Source organism: Mauremys reevesii, linkage group 3, assembly GCF_016161935.1.
Source record: "Mauremys reevesii isolate NIE-2019 linkage group 3, ASM1616193v1, whole genome shotgun sequence".
NCBI lineage: Eukaryota > Metazoa > Chordata > Testudines > Geoemydidae > Mauremys > Mauremys reevesii.
Window position 1 is genome coordinate 173,466,701 of NC_052625.1, and position 17,753 is coordinate 173,484,453.

The window sequence follows — 17,753 nt, forward strand, 5'->3', positions numbered from 1 at the left end:
GATGCATGAGACTTTTGAAAGAAGACATGCAAGTATATGTCCTGGCAAGTGTGAAACTGAGAAACAACCACAGGCAGAAATGCTGGGTGTGGATGCAGCTGGACCTTATCCTTGTAGAAGACCGCATAGGGCGTCTCCGAAGTAAGCACCCTGATCTCGGACACCCTGCGGGCTGACGTTATTGTGACCAGGAATTAAACCTTCCAGGAAAGAATCAGAAAGCCAGAGGCTCAAAGGGAGACCCTCTGAGCCTCAACAGCATGAGATTCAGGAGCCGGGGGGACTGGATCCCAGGCGTGTGGCTAGAGACACTTCAGAACTTTTAGAAGCTGTGCCGTCATGTTGTGGGTGAAGATCGGCCTGCTTTGGAACAGAGGATGGAAAGCTGAAATACCACCAGGTGGACCTTGATTGATGAGAGGAACAAACCCTGAAGTTTGAGATGCATTTGGAGGGAGCACCTAGCAGCCTCAGTGCCCTCCTCTACCAGGATGTCAAATTCGTGGGCCAAACCTTACGAAGGGAGTCCCACGAATTACAATTGTATCAGCCCAGGAGGGTCTGATGGTTCGCCACCCAGAACTGCAAGCTGACCGTTGACTAAATTTTTCTCCCAAACTGGTCCAATCTTCTGGCCTCTTTATTTTTTGGAGTCAAGCTGGTATCAGGGGCGGCTCCAGGCCCCAGCATGCCAAGCGTGTGCTTGGGGCGGCATGCCGCGGGGGGCGCTCTGCCGATCTCCGGCAGGGCGGCAGCCGGCTCAGGCGGACCTCCCGCAGGCGTCCCTGAGGAGGGTCCGCTGGTCCCTCGGGTTCGGTGGAGCAGCCGTGGGACCGGCGACCGGCAGAGCGCCCCCCACGGCGTGCCGCCGTGCTTGGGGCGGCAAAATGGCTAGAGCCGCCCCTGGCTGGTATGCCCCTGTTTGTCTTTCTCATTGGCCAGAAACCTCCAGCGAGCCTGGGGGAGGGTGGGTCTAAAAGGTATTCAAACCTTTTGGCTGGGACAAAGTATTTCTTTTCAGCCCTTTTTGAGGTGGGAAGGGTGGAGGAAGGAGTTTGGCAGAGGACCTTGGCAATCTTGAGGACACCATCATGCACTGGTAGTGTGACATGGGGTGGGGTACACACTGACAGGACGTTAAACAAGGTTTCCGCCTGCTCAGCCATTTCCTCTACCTCCAGGCCAAAGTTTTCAGCCACCCAACGAAACAGGGCCTATTGAGCCTTAAAATCGTCTGGCCCTCGACGGTCCCGCAACCACCTTGGCAGGGGATGAAAATGAGGACTGTATCACCGGGGGAATCCCTGGGTCATCTTCCACCATGGAGGAGGGAGGCTTAGACGTGGGTACAGTCTCCTCTGCCTCGGCCTCTGAGCATGCCTCTTGATGAGCAGTGTAAAGGGGGCATCACAATGACCAGCACTCCCCACGTGCTCCAAAAAGGTCACTGCACGGGCCACTGGCTGGGCTGCCACTGCACCGATGTCGAAGCGACCTCGGGTGCCCATTTGCACCGATGGGGTCTAGGCAAGGGGCTGAACTGTCCTTCCATGCTGGAGGAATCCCATTTCCGGTGACCATGGTTGGCCCGTAGATGCCCAAGTCTGTTTGCTGACCATCACTGTTGGAGACCAGTGCCAGGAGCGAGGGGACTGGTATCGGTATTGAGGGGACTGGTGCCAGTGCCGAGAGACCAGAGATAGGACAGAGAGTGCTCCCATGGGGTAGGTGACCAGGACCGGCATTGAGAGGATGACTGGCGGGAGGGCAAGTGGTGCCAGTAGTATGGAGACCGGCACCTCCCTCTAGGCAATCCACATCGAGATGACGGGGACCACAATCGCAGTGCCAGGGACTGAGGGCGAGCCCCAGAGGATTTGGGTAGCAACTCCAGCGACCTGAGGTGCAGAGGTGGAGAGTGTGCTTCGTCTCAGGGGATCGGTGCTGCTCCACTGCTTCCTGAGGAGTCTTAATGGCTGGCTTGCCCTCGTGGGGAGGCTTTGACAATTTATGGGGCACGTGCTGTGTCAGCGGTGCAGGTGGAGGCCTTTGCTCTCTTGGCGCCGGGCAAGTTTGTGAAGGTCCTGGTGCCGACAGGGGTTTAGATCCTATGCTGCTCCCAGGAGTCGGTGGAGGACCTTTAAAGGGGCTAATAGCCCTAACCGGAGAAGCATGAATACATGGCTCCAGGGTGGCCATGCAGCCTGAAACCAGTCCTTTGCCCGATGACCCCTAGCTCTTCTTGCCTAGTGCTGGGGAGCCATGCTTTCTTGCCTTCTTCTTGGGTGCTGGTGATTGGGAACAGTGCCGGGTGAAGCCTGTGTAGGGGGCACACTGCATGCCAATGCCGAGGCGCTCGGCGAATCCTGCTGGACTGCTCAGAAGCCAGACAAAGGGCTGACTCCATGAGGAGAGCCCATAATGGAATATCCCCCTCTTTCTGCGTGTGCAGCTGAAAGTTCTTACAAATACAGTACTTGTCTCTCACGTGTGACTCCCCCAAGCACTTGAGGCAGATGTAGGCCTGTTACAGTGCGTGCAGGGCTTAAACCCCGGAGACCAGGGAATGCTCTGCCTGGGATGAAGTCCTTGCTGGGACTCTAACTACCAACTACTAGCTACACTTAACAGCTACATAATGCTAACTACTGAAGACAAACTATGTATAAGGCCCTAAGGCGTAAAGACAAAAACTGCTAGCCCTTGCTATACAAGGAAATGCACTCTGACTAATGACCATGGGCGGTAAGAAGGAACTGAGAGGGCATAGGGCCAGCGGCGCCTGATATACGGCGCACAAGCGCGGCACTCAAGGGAGCGCCACAGCCAAGCCTATGGATACCTCTAAGGCAAAAAACTCCGACAACCACGCACATGGACACCTAGAATGGAATCGACATGAGCAAGCACTCGAAGAAGAACTGTGATAGCCAACACACAACATATTTTAATAATAATATTACCAGAGAGCATTTAAGTTATAGAATTGTATTGCTATTTGAAATGCTGTAAACAAAAGTAGTTCTCCAATTATAACACTGGAAACACATCAACGCAGATCTGAAATTATTTTTAAATAGTTCTTAAATGCCTTTTAAAAACCCACTATGTGTTTAAACTTAAAAAACAAAAATAGAAAGCACAAATTTCACCATATAATTTCTATAGACAGCACACACAAAAAACAGTGGCAATATTGTTTAGCCAACATTAAAATTGCTGCTATACTTGAAAAAAAAATGTAGTTACAGGGTGGCTGCTGTTCTAAAAATAATTTTCATGGAAACGTGGTTTACATTATAGAAGCCGTATATTCCTATAGTCGAGACTGTAGCAAAATCCACTGGAACTTGGGAGGCAGTGTGGTCTCATATTTGAACAGCAAGCCAAGACTGACAAATGAATTACAAGAACTTGGGCAAGTCACTTAACTTCCCTGTGATTCAATTTCCTCATCCGCAAAACATGTATAAAAAAATCTTCCTTTATAGGGATACGGTGAGGCTTAATTAATGGTTCTAGAATACTTTAAAATCCTCATATGAAAAGCCCTGTGTAAGTACAAAGTATTGAGTGACTGGTCCTGCATCCATTGCTACTCAAAATTCCTACCCAAGTCAATGAGTTTTTTCAGTACACAAGGAATCAGGTCATAAAGAGTGATAATACAAAGGGGCAAAAGGGTTTCTGAATGTCAAAGGCAGATTTAATTTTAAAAATCAACATTTCCAAAAGTGATTGAGGCATCGAGAATCACTAATTTTGGGTACCCAGTTCAAGATACTTTAAAAGGGAGTTTTAGAACATGCCAAGCTTCACCTCTGAAAATAAAATTCCTTGAAGTGTCTTAGGTTGGGCACCCAAGAACTGAAGCACCCCAAAATCACTAGCCACTTTAGAAAACCCTGGGTATGAAGGTGAGTTAGATTTTGGTCCATTATGTCACCTAGAGTAAAAGTTTGCCTAAAATGTTTTGGGGATATCAGAAACATCCAGTTAAATAAGAATTACTATGAATTTCTAGCATTGGCTAGATAGGATTGTGTTATAATTACTTTAGCAATTTTTTTAAAAATACACATTTTGTATAATGACAGAGATATTCATGTTTCAAAATTATCTATCAGAACTGTTCAGTCAAGTTTCTTTCATAAATTTGTATATGCTTGTTATGGCTCAATTACATCTTAACATGATAGGACTCATGTTAAGACAGATAGAAATGTCTCATGTTCTAAAGGTCAGAATTTCAGTATGTAATACCCTCTGGGCCAGAAAGGTGTCTATAAGATATAGAACTGAGGTGAAAAAAAGTTTTGTCATTGACTTCAATGGGATCATGATTTGGACCTCTCTTTACATGTTTTAAAAAGGAAATTAAATTAAGGAAAAGAGAGAGAGAGAATACTTCTGTTCAAAAGGACAAAAACCTGAAAATGCAAGGGTAAAGCTAACTGTCTCTCTCCCTTCCCCCTCACCCCACATCATGATGCAAGCTAAGGACATACCATCCATCACATCTTAGAATCAGATAGCATTTGGGGGGTCATGCTTCATCTTGTCTGTTGCAACACAGGGTGTATTTAATGTAATTACAACATACTCCATTATTTATATAAGGTTCATAACAATGGCAACAATGCAGAATAGGGTAGGAGAGAGGCAAAGCTGTTTCTGCTGAACAGATGGCAGTGGGTGAAGTTTGATGGGTTCAGTGGGACTGAGTAAAACTAATGTCCCAGAGGACAAAGAACAATGTGACTATAACTAACAAGGCTCTTTTCCCCCCCATAAGCTTCAGTCTCATCTCATGCCATCCTTGTTTTCATACTTCCACTAGCTAGGAAAATGAGAAACAGTTTGAAATCCTGGTGAATGCTGCAGAAGTCTTAAATGATCATCCTTTGGTCACTGTAGCAGTGGAGGATAAAGCATACTGAATTGTTTGCCCATACCTTCATCCATATATAAGCAGCATTTCCCCTAATGTTGTTTGAGGGCCATGCTAACTAATTTCTCAGCCTTTGAAATCTATTTTATTATTCTTTATTTGTATTATCATAGTGCCTAGGAGTCCCAGTCATGGACCAGGAGCCCATTGTGCTAGGCACTGTACAAACACAGAGAAAAAAGACAGTTCACGCACTCTAGTAGTGCAGCATATACTCTTCTTCCTAATCACATCCTTTTGTGACTCAGATACCAACACAGACAAAAATATATAAGAAAGCATATGGGTTTAAACAAATGTAAATCCACAAAGCGGATTTGTGTTCACCTTACCAGTTAAAGAAACTGGAAAGAGGAGGTTTGGAGTTCTTGTTTCTGAATCTCTTCCTCAGACTACCATTTAAGGTTTGTTTTGGATAAAGAGTGGAAAATGCATGTATTGTGCTAACCAAATGAATGAATTTTCATATTCATTCTTGCTATAAACGTATGTTTGGTGGGGGGAGGGTTCAGCTAAAAATAATTTTCCCTTTGCCCACAGTTCTGGTCACTGTGTGTGTGTGTGTGTGGTGTGCATGTGCGCATGACAAATACATGGATCTCTCTGGCCAGAGCCTCATCTCAGAAGAAATGGCAGTTTCCTAGCTAGCAGAAAGTGGAGAAATACATTTTCACTACTTATGCTACCTAATTAGCTAGGCTTAGTGAAGAGTTCAATATAAGAACGGCCATACTGGGTCAGACCAATGGTCCCTCCAGCCCAGTATCCTGTGTTCTGACAGTGGATAATGCCAGGTGCTTCAGAGGGAGTGAACAAACAGGTAATTACCCTGTAACCCATTCCCAGCTTCTGGCAAACAGGACACAAGGTTTCATGCCATTTAGATGGAAAGCAGAAAGTTGTCTTCTGTGGAAAAGGATAAGAATAATTCTGCCTGTGGAAATAGCATTAATCTGGTCTTGCCCAGGTAAATTTGATCCAGTTGTTCTTCGCCAGTTCCTGAAGTCTTGTAGGTAGATCTGACTGAAAATTAAAAAGTCTCCCATGATGCATTACATTGTGGTCATGGAACTCACACAATGAACTATATTAGCTCAAGCCAGAGAAGACACTACTGTGCATCATGAGATGTGTTCCAGCCTGGGAGCCCATCTTAGCAGAGAATGGGGGCACCAGAACTACAGTTCCCCTGAGGTACTGCAACATACTCAGGCAGATGCCAATTAACGTCAAATTGATCTGAAACAAAACAGTTCAATTTGACAAAACAAAATGTTTCAAATAGGGTTAATCCACTGGAAAAGAAATATTTTATTTAGATTCTCCCAATGGATTTTTTTTTTCAAAATTGACATTATCTCATCAAAAACTTTGATTTTCCAGAAACCGTATTTTCCATCAAAAAAGGAATTTGTCAGAAAAGACCCAAACAATTCTACTTGTAGGCAATATGTCATCTTAGTGAGGTTGGTGGCTGCATCTGTAGAAAATGAGATATGTGCCTGGGTGTCGCAGATATCTCCTTGGCAGTGAACTGTCTCCAAGTGGTCTTATGTAGACGCTGAAGAAGAGGAAAGAAAGGATAAATATATGTGCACTTTAAGAGGTGAGGGCCTTTGGAGAAGAGGAGCAGTTGCGGCCATCACCACTCTTCGGGTGGAAAGCAGTGATTGGAGTTATTACAATTCTGTGCTGTCTATTCCAGCTGTGACACATAGGAGGGTCTTCAGGACTTGGCAGTCAACTATGGCAAAAACTGCAGAGAAGTCAAGCAGTATGGAGCATTGAAAGGTAGCCTCCATCTTTTTGCCCAGCTAAAATGAACACTGGCTATTTTCCTTCTTAAATTAGTTACTCAATCTACTGCCTTGTCTCTTAAGCAAAGGGTCTTGAGCCTCAGGCCTTGAACCCTGGTCCATAAGGTTCCTGGGGGGAGGGCAGGAGTTCATTACATGCCAACCCTCCACTCAAATTGGCCTAGAACCAGGACTCCTTGAAGCCCAGTTTAGACAGACAGCTCCACCCTTGGGCCTCAACTAGTGGAACACAGAGCTCCTGATTGACTTGCTCCTCCTACTCAAGCCAGGAGGACCACCAGGAAGTTATCTGTACAATGGACTGCTCACCCAGTGCTACCTGCCATTGTCTCCTGAATTTGACCTCCAGGTTTCCTGGCTCAGCCTGGTTCCTAGTCTCTGACTCATGGTTCCTAATCTCTAGCTCATCTCTGGACGCTGACCTCCTGGTTTCCTGAAAGGCCTGATCCCTGTTATCTGACTGTAGGCTGCTGACCTTGGTCCAGGCCCCTTGGGTCTTAACCCCGCCCCCCCCCTTTGGTGCAGGGAGCCTCCCCCACTCACACACACTAACCACTAGGCCTCGCTGCCTACATCCCAGCCCTGACATGTAGCAGACTAAACCAAAAACTGCCTCTAAATCGAGACTCAGGAGCTCAGTTGATAGAAATATATGTAAACTATACCTACTCAGTGTGGCACTCTGCCCCCCTCTAGTGGAGGCTAGGCCAAGTAGAGATTGATGAGCCTGCTACATAAGGTCTTGGCTGTGAAAGCAAGCTCTTTTAGCTCAAGCACTAGAAGCTGATGCATTAAGATCTAAAGATCTGAGGTTCAGTCCTTACTGCTGCACCCAAGGGTACCTACATAACATATAATTATGTATATATCATAGAATCAGAAGGGACTGCAAGGTTCATATAGTCTAATTCCCTACCAAGATACACAATTTGTTGTGTCTAAACCATCCAAGACAGATGGTTATCCAGCCTCCTTTTGAAAACCTCAAGTGAAGGAGCTTCCACAACCTCCCGAGGCAGTCTGTTCCATTCTCCTACTGTTCTTACAGATAGGAAGTTTTTCCCTGAGATTTCATCTGATGTCTCTTGAGCATTTTATATATATACAAATGGTTATTCAGAGCCAAGGCATCTGTACTAGTAAATTTCTTTTTAAAAAAGAGGGAATTTGAGCTGTTTTAACCTTTGAAATCATGGTGAAGTGTGTAGTATTTCTCTTTTAAGTTAAAAAAGACTCACCAGTGCATTAAACAAGGTCTTCAATCACTACCAAGTGTGACCACAGACACAGGACAAATTCCAGGTGAAATGTTGCCATTTCCCCTTTACCCTCCAAATGTTAATAATCTGTTCAAGTGGCTGTTTCTTCTAGCTGCTACTGAGGTAATAACTAATGACCTGCTAACTAGAGCTGAGTGAATAACTGATTTTTCAGTTCAGTGGTCGAAACAAAGTTCTGGGGTTTTTTTCCATTTTCTGTTATTTTCTGGGGATGAAGGTTAATTTTTTTAATGTAGCTAAATTTAAAAATGAAATGTCATTTCAAAACTGAAAGACAAAAATGTTTCCTTTGGAAAATGTCAAAATAAAATTTGTTGATTTTTTTCCTGAAATATTTCTCTTGATATTGTTTGGTTTTTGGCTGAATCTATTTGCTGAATTCAACTTGAATTCATGAATAGTTTTGGTCAACCCGAAACTGCATTTTGGAGCAAGCAAACTGTCTAAAATAATTCACTCAGCCCTACTTACTGCTAACCCACTGTGATATGACATCATTCTCCAAACTACTAACCCTGGATGGGGTTACCTGCTGTGAATGATGTGTCAGAGACAGCTAGCCAGCATCTTTGATGTGGTAACATCAGTCCCTATAGCAGGGACTTTCAGAGATGAAACCTCTGGGAAAAAATCTCAAAAACACAGTGGTTCCCACGAGGGCAGGTAAAAGCTCGAGTATCAAATATTCTCTTTTTACCTGAGGTGGGTCCCCTTTTTAACCTTCAGGGGAATCGCTAATCTCAATGTTTTCTTTAATATTTTTTATTTCATTTTACACACACACGCACGCACACAGTGAGACAGTGATATTAACCATCCCCATGACCATGATTTTTCTCTCTCTATCTTAAAATACGCGCCTGTATTTTTCAATATCAAGAGAAGTGCCTAGAAAGATTTGGGATATCCTTCCATGAACATCAGAATTCCACAATGATTTATACGGATACAATGAAAGTGTAACACACACGACTGTCACAGGTAGATGTGGAGAGGATAACCATCTATGATTTCCCTGCAATGCCATTTGCTACCAGAAAAATCTGTAAGCACTGAAACTGCTGTCTCCAATTCTCTGTCAAGTTCCCTTCCAGAGCGAGGGATTCAGGTGGCTTCATTTACCCCATTTTGGGGAAAGATTTAAATTACTTCTTATGCTATTTAGTATCAGTATGGTACACAAAAGAGACTGAACTTCATTTCCTGGCTCCAATCATTTCATATGGGGCAGGGTTATGAAAGGTCCCCTGACAGGGGTTAATATTCACTGATTCCACTGGTACTGTTACAGAGAACCCTGTCTTGACCCATAATTTTATTTATTTGGTGATGGAATAATCTGCCCAGGGAAGTAAAGAAGGAAAAGTCTCTACGGGTCTGATCCAATTCCCATTAAAGTCAGTGGAAAGGTTGCCATGGGTGTTGAATCAGGACCTATAGGAGATCAAATACCTGTAGCACTAATCTACATGAAAAACTAGCTCCAGACAGGGAGCTGGACTAGACTCATTTCATTGGAGCCAGGATTCCACCCAGAAGGTCTGTTTCCAGTCCTGTTTTCTACTCTTGTTTGTAAAATTCATGTAATTATTTCATTACATTCCCCCCCCCAGCCCCCAAACAAATGTTTTAGTTCTCCTCCCTCTTTACCTCCCAATCCAACAACCCCTAAATATAAAAATCCACAGAACAGTGTGGGTAATCCAGAAATTATAGCAAACCTACCAAAAGAAACCAGGATCTGAAAAACCTTTCGGTATGAAGACAGCTCTCAATTTCTGATGAGTGTTCATAAATAAGGAGAAACATGAAAGACATCCTGCCAGTGCCACTTTAGCCACTGTTTGTTTTCTCCTCCTCTGTAGCTATTTTAGAGTAATGAGCTGATACTTTACATATTGAAGGTTGTCCATGTTTAAAGACTTCAATAGTTTTTTTCTAATTCAGTTTCTTTAAGTAGTGTATTAATTCCTTTTGAAATGTGATAAGTGCTTCTCCAATCACTCAGGAGTCAGCAAAAATAAGTAATCATATCTTGTATTCATAGAAAATAAATCAAATTTATGAAGCCAGTTTCTGGAAACAAATGGGATTAGATGGGCAAATTTTTCAAAGTAGCCTCTCTGTCCGAGGAAGCTATTCTGCACACACATGGTAACTTTTGATTATAAGTGACAAATTTTCTTGCTCAAATTACAGGTTTTCTTGTCCAAACAGCATTCACATGTGCAATTTCAAGACTTATGTGGGATTTAAGTGAGGCATCGGTCTTGTGTAGCCCTCTGCTCAGGAGTGAGTTTCCCCTGTTGTTGGTAAGCACATTCTCAACCTGAGTAGTCCCATTGATTTGAAGCGGACTACTCATGTGAATAAGTGCTCACAAGCCTGAGTAATGGCTGTTCACCATAGTGTTCGTTTGCACCTGCAAATGACTGTATGCACAAAGGTTAAACCCAGTCACCTTTACTCGGGCCCTGGATTACACTGACTTCAAAGGAAATTGGGTCAGAATATGGATTTCAGGATTTCTCCTCAAATTGGAGGCCATTTTTTTGTTGTTTTTTTAAAATAGCCCCATAAATTAGTGTCTTTCTGAGTTAAAATCAAACAACCAAGCAAACAGACTGTCACCACAGCAAGTCTAGCCATTATTTTTATTTTGCCTGAGATGATACTCAAAAACCAGATACATTTTTTTTTGTTTTCCCATTACAATGTAATATTAATTTCAGGCTAATTAGTCAATAGGACTTAGTAACTCATTCAGCATCTCATGTAAGTAATGATCGATCAGTAGTTTTCTGATTGTTGGAAAACCACTACGATATTCCCAGTGTACGGAAGATTGAGAAAAATTGTGAAATTAAAAACAGGAATTTATTTATGTTAGTATATTTTGTGATTTGAAAGAAACGGGGGGTAAAAAGAATTACATCACCTCAATTTCTAGTTATAATAGCATCACAGTATTTTAGTTTATCAACTACCTAAGCATGCAGGGGTACATTTTAAGTGTGATGCTCAGGGATTTAATGGCCAGGTGAAAGAGCATTTAGGTGTATTTTTTATTAGTACCATTAGCATCAATCATCAATGTAGAAGGCGAGTGAATAAACTTTGTGCCTAGACTGACGGCTATGCATGGATGCATACAAGGATATAATGCATGTAATTTCCTACATGTGTACTAACAACTCACACACAGTCTCACTTTGCTAAGAAAATCACTGACTGTGAGAATCCAGAAACAAACAATATTTAAATGTGTGTTCTTACTGAAGCAAAGCGGCTGATTTGTTTTTCTTACAATATTTTAGCTGTTTAATATTGGCAGGTAGAACTTGACTTTAAAAATAAATTGGCAAATGAATTTTGATCATTATTAATACAGGAAAATCCTAATTTCCTTTGTGTCCATCTTCAGCAGCAGAGTAAGAGCTCCTGCTCTGACACGTGACATGCAAGGCCATCACAGAACCCAGATGCCAAGCTGTGGAAAATACTCTTCCAGCAGCTGCATCTGGCTCCTTGGTGGGCTCCACAGGCAGTGAAGCTGACAGCTCTGAAGTTGCCTGTGGGTCTGTCATGTAGTTAGGCTGCTAGCTGAGCTGACTTATTCTACTCAATGCCATTTTTCTTTGACTTACCTTTGATCCTGAGATATTTGCATATTGTTATGTGCTTGAGAAAAAGTTCCTGTGTAAATCCCTCTTGAGCTCTCTGTGTTTATGCATTCTTACAGGAAGAAGAGGTGATATCCTGTGAACATACAGTCGTGATCTGCATTACTTGTGGTGTTATCATGCAGTAACCTCATCCACATACATAATGGAGCCTGCGTTAATGCAAGCTGATATGAGATGTCCTGAGAAATCACACAATATAACAGCAGCCCTACAAACGACAAGACACGACCGTAGGTACCTTTCAACCTACGCATTAATGTTATTCAAGTACTAGTTCCCCGTCTCAAAGAGGCTGAGTTTAGGCTCCTTTTTTAACCTATTATTCTCATACGCACTAACAGAGGCCTAGAATACATTCTAGCACTGTACCTGAAAGCAAACAGAGAGAGGCAGGCATAGGGAGGGCACTGGAGGAAACAAGAAGAAAGGACCAAATGAGAGTGAATCATTCATGGCCAAAGAGTATCACTGACAGATCCAGCCCTAGAGAATACATCTCGTATGCACGTGCCAACCATGCCCTTTTAGGGGGGCCAGTCTCCTATATATTTCTTTTTTTTTTTTTTTTTTTTTTTTTTAAGCAAAAGGTGTATCATTTTCCTCCATTGTGTCTTCCCTGAAAGTTATCGCAGTATTTCACTGTAGTTAAGGGTGTCCCATTTCCCACCTTCCACTGACAAAATGTTCCCGTTTAGAGCTTCCAAAAATTTTTAGACTTTTATGGTGAGTTGCAAGTATGAAATCCTTTTTTATTTTTTAAGCTCACTTGTTAAGTTAGAAAATCATATTTAATTCTTATTGAATTTGGAGTAATTTCTCCTAAAAGACAAGGAGATATTTTGTCTTTGTTTTAGAACTCTGTTTTGTCTCATAAAATATTTGGGCCTACATTTAAAATCCCAGGGTACTTTAACATGTAGAACCTTCTAAGGTTCCTCTGTTCAAGTCATGTGGTTTACTGTAAATGGCTTCAATAGGGCTGGCATTCCACTATCCCTACATGGAGTGGATCCAGCCAAACTAGGGTTGTCAATTAATCACAGTTAACTCAAGCGATTAATCATGGCTATTTTTTAATCTAGTTAATTTGTTTTGCATTAATCACAGTTTTATTCACACTATTCAGCAATAACAGAATACTAATTTAAATTTATTATAAATATTTTGGATGTTTTTCCTACATTTTGATGTAGGAAATATATTGTTTCAATTACAGCACAAAATACAAAGTGTATTGTGCTCATTTTATATTACAACAGTGCCATATGAATGCCTGTTCTCACTTTCAGGTGACATTGTAAATAAGAAGTGGGCAGCATCATCTCCCATAAATTTAAACAAACTTGTGTGTCTTAGCAATTGGCTGGAAAAGAAGTAGGACTGAGTGGACTTGTAGGCTCTAAAGTTTTACACAGTATTATTTTGAGTGCAGTTATGTAAAAAAATATAAATTCTACATTTGTAAGTTGCATTTTCATGATAAAGAGATTGCACTACGGTGCTTGTGTGAGGTGAATTGAAAAATACTCATCTTTCTACAGTGCAAATATTTGTAATAAAATAATAAAATTTGTAAAAATAATATAAAGTGAGCACTGACACTTTGTATTCCATGTTGTCATTTAAATTGGCATTCTATTGCTGTTTAACAGTGCAATTAAAACTGCGATTAAGTACGACTTTTTTTTTTTAATCTCGTATATTTTTAATTGTGTTTTTTTTAAATCGTTTAACAGCCCTAAATCAAACCCTTAGATACTGTAAACTGCCTAACTCTGCTTAAGGCTTACCATCAGCTAGTCTGAAGCTGACTGAGTGCCTCCACTCTCATTGCCTTAATGCTTGTGCTGGTGCTCAGTGTCCACACCTATATCAAACTGGGATTTATTGTGTAAGTAACGTATGGATACTCTTGGGAGACAGGATAGAAACTCGAGGACTAGATCTGGGCTGAGTTAGAGCAGGTTTGCATGCCTCCCTTGGTGCAAAGCTGCCAGAACCATGCTTCCCTGATCAGTGGCTGACTCCCACTATGCAGGAAGACCCTCAGATGCCGAAGCAGTTGCTATGCCACATCACTTATTTCAAGCTGTATGTGGAGTAAAGGAACAATAAACAATGCAAAAAGGCCAGCAACCTGAAGACCTAACTCCTTGTAGCCAGTGGGAGCTCTGCCTCAGTTAAGATGACAGTGATAGATTTGATCTAAACAGAACAACAAAAAATTCAGCCTGGATGCTATTTAAATTACACACAGCTTAAAACACATCAAATTATATGGTAAAATCTGTATATTTTGGAAAATATAATAAAAGTCTCTCTCCATACTTTTTACATAATAACTGAAAATACAAATTTACAGAAGCTGAAATTCTGTAAAACTGCAAAGGCTGTTTTCAAAAGTGACATCGAATTTTGAACTCCTGTTGTGTACAGTGAGATAACTGGGTGCGCTACAAATATACACTACCAGACTCAACATCTTGAGCAAACAATTGCAGGTGAAAGGTTAGAGCAGTGGTTCCCAAACTTGTTCTGCCGCTTGTGCGGGGAAAGCCCCTGGCGGGCCGGGCCGATTTGTTTACCTGCTGCATCTGCAGATTCAGCCAATCGCGGTTCCCACTGGCCGTGGTTCGCCGCTCCAGGCCAATGGGAGCTGCTGGAAGCGGCACAGGCTGAGGGACTTACTGGCCGCCGCTTCCAGCAGCTCCCATTGGGATGGAGCAGTGAACTGTGGCCACCGGGAGCCGCGTTCGGCTGAACCTGCTGGATTAGAGGCATTGCTGAGGCATTTTTGAAAATGTGGCTTAAGTTATCAGTGTAGTCAAGCATGTTAAGTGACCTAGGTACAAGTCTTCTGTCAATGCGTATGCAAAATTTTCACTACGTTAATGAATGCGTATCAGGAGCAGAATGTAGCCCGTAACACATGGCTATTCATACAATCATAGAAGATTAGGGTTGGAAGAGACTTCAGGAGGTCATCTAGTCCAACCCCCTGCTCAAAGCAGGACCAATTCCCAACTAAATCATCCCAGACAGGGCTTTGTCAAGCCAGGCTTTAAAATTATCTATAGCATTTCAATTGCTTGAAAAATAAGGGAGTTTCAATACTTTTGTAGCAAGTTAGCAAAGTCTGCTTTGAATTTAGCAACAGAAAAACCTAGAAACAGCACTGGTGTCACAAGATCTGGGTGTTCTGTTTTCCAGGTTACACACAGGAAAAGTTTTACACGTTGCTACCTTTAAACAGCACTCAGAAGTTAGCTAGGGTCCTCACAAAACAATTAAGAAGACAAGTGTGACATTCTGTACCTCAGGGGAACACCCAGCACCCCCATGTTCATCCTTATAATATGATTGTGTGGTATCTAATGCAAAGTTTACCATGTCGGGTCATGATGCACTAAGCATTGTTGTTATAGTGACGTTACAGTAATCGTTGTTATACTAATGTATATAGTTATGAGGCTGAAAATGTGTCCTCATGGTTTAAAGCAAGAGCAGAGAGACAGTTAACATCTCATCAGGGCATGTATGGGACAAACCCAGCCCAGCCTCACAGGAACAAAGGACAGTGGCCTAGGCAACAACAAAGTCACCTCCCTTCCTTTGGTCAGTTTAGGACTGCAATGAGGTAATGCTCACCTTGGGGGGCGGGAGGGAGGCAAAGCCAGGAGGGAAAAAAGAACTTGATAAAAGGGAGAGACTTTGCCATGCTCTTCCTCTCTCTTCCACCTACATCTACAGACACCACACCAAGTGATTGAAGTGCTGATCAAAGAGGAGAGCCTGGCTGAAGAGCAACCAGCCAGCCTGTGGTGAGAAGCATCTACGTTTGTAAGGGCATTGAAAGTATTAAGATCAACTTGTGACAGGTTCGGTCATAGAGATCCCTTTGGGACTGTCACCTGATGTGTTGAAATTACCTCTGAGCCTGTTTTCCCTGCCAGCTTGGGAATTCCAGAACCCTGCCTTGTTGAGTCAGACACGCTAGCCTGCTGCAACACAGACCCAGGGTCTGGTCCATACCCCCAAAGCTGCAGACTTAACTGAAAACAGCTCAGCAGGTTACCTGTCTCCAGCATGCAGACACCCAGTTCCCAATGGGATCCAAACCCCAATAAATCCATTTTACTCTGTACAAAGCTTATATAGGGTACATTCATAAATTATCCACCCTCTATAACACTGATAGAGAGATATGCACAGCTGTTTGTTCCCCCAGGTATTAATCACTTACTCTGAGTTTATTAATAAATAAAAGTGATTTTAATTGAGTATAAAAAGTAGGATTTAAGTGGTTTCAAGTAATAACGGACAGAACAAAGTAAGTCACCAAGCAGTCACACAACTTAGAATTTGTTTTGCTTTTATTTCATTTGACCAAATCCGACTTGTTATGCTTTGGCTTATAATCACTTAAAATCTATGTTTTGTAGTTAATAAATTTGTTTGTTTATTCTACCTGAAGCAGTGTGTTTGGTTTAAAGCATGTCAGAGACTCCCCTTGGGATAACAAGCCTGGTACATATCAATTTCTATGTTAAATTGATGAACTCATATAAGCTTGCAGCATCCAGCAGGCATAACTGGACACTGCAAGACAGAGGTTCCTAGGGTTGTGTCTGGGATTGGAGAGATTGGCTAGTGTCATTCGGTTGCACAATCCAAGGAGCAGTTTATATGCCAGACGCTGTGCATGAACAGCCCAGGAGTGGGGGTTCTCAGAGTAGAGCAGGGTAAGACTGGCTCCCAGAGTCAAGGATTGGAATGACCTAGCACAGGGGCTCTCAAACTGGGGGTCAGGACCCCTCAGGGGGTCGTGAGGTTGTTACATGGGAGGTTGCAAGCTGTCAGCCTCCACCCCAAACCTCGCTTTGCCTCCAGTATTAATAATTGTGTTAAATATACGAAAAAGTGTTTTTAAAGTATAAGGGGGGGGGTCACACTCAGAGACTTGCTGTGTGAAAGGGATCACCAGTACAAAAATCTGAGAACCCCTGACCTAGCAGATCACTGGTCCAGACAACACCGGAGGGGATCGTCACAACAAGATCCTGGCCTCTAAACTCTTACAATCAAAAGAGCACAGGCCTCAATAACCATTTCATTTAGGGGCTGAAATGAAAGGGCCATGGGCGCTAAACTCTTTGGAGCATCTGGTCCTATGTGGTAAAGGGGATAATACCACAACAAAAAGGGGGTGAGGGAAGGAGGACAGAGGTTACAGTAATAAGGTTGAGCTAGCATACAGCATGTTGAAAATATAAGCATTCACACAAATAAAAAAACCCCACAAGTTACAAAACATTATAGTAGATACAACCAGACTCCAGAGCTACAAGATCTTATTAAAGGTAATAATTGGAGACATACCAATCTCCTAGAACTGGAAGGGACCTTGAAAGGTCATTGAGTCCAGCCCCCTGCCTTCACTAACAGGACCAATTTTTGCCCCAGATCCCTAAGTGGCCCCCTCAAGGATTGAACTTACCAACCCTGGGTTTAGCAGGCCAATGCTCAAACCACTGAGCTATCCCTCCTCCCATTATTGAACTTAACCACATCAGGTACTAGGATAACAGAGTGTGGGAATCCGTGCTGACAAACATTCTATGGCCATTTTCCAAAAAATGGTCCTGAGGTTTTGCAAACATGCGAGAGCTCCTAAAATGCTGCTTAAGGAGAATTGTAGAATGTGGGAACTCCCCTCCCTGCAACATTAATAAATGAATTTAAATTGGTGGCATCGTCAAATAAAATGTCTCTGGCTCTATTTCATTCCTTTTGGTTCCTTCTGTCTTCTTGCTCAGTTACAAGCACACCTCCCCCTTCCTCTCTACTGCTGTCCTCCCCACCTGCTTTCTTTCTCCTTCATGCCCTTGCTCTCTGTGTCTCCCTTTTCAATGAACTGTCTCTCCTTCAGAGCCTCTGTGTATGTCTCTCTCTCTCCTCACCTTTCAGGAACAGTTGTCTGCTTCAGGCCCCCTCTTTTTTCTCTAAGGTGACTGACTTT

General features: G+C 42.8%; 1 protein-coding gene across 7 annotated transcripts in view; it reads right to left on the reverse strand.

Annotated features, from left to right (window-relative positions):
• The window catches only part of MYT1L (myelin transcription factor 1 like), a 369,230-nt gene that overhangs the window by 287,330 nt on the left and 64,147 nt on the right, over window positions 1–17,753 (reverse strand). The window contains exon 1 of one of the 7 annotated variants that reach the window (XM_039531763.1): window positions 11,696–11,745. The exons of the other annotated variants lie outside the window; for them this stretch is intronic. The gene's annotated coding sequence lies outside the window, so the exon portion shown is untranslated. Of the gene's footprint in view, window positions 1–11,695; window positions 11,746–17,753 lie in introns of those variants that run through there. 7 annotated transcript variants of the gene reach the window in all.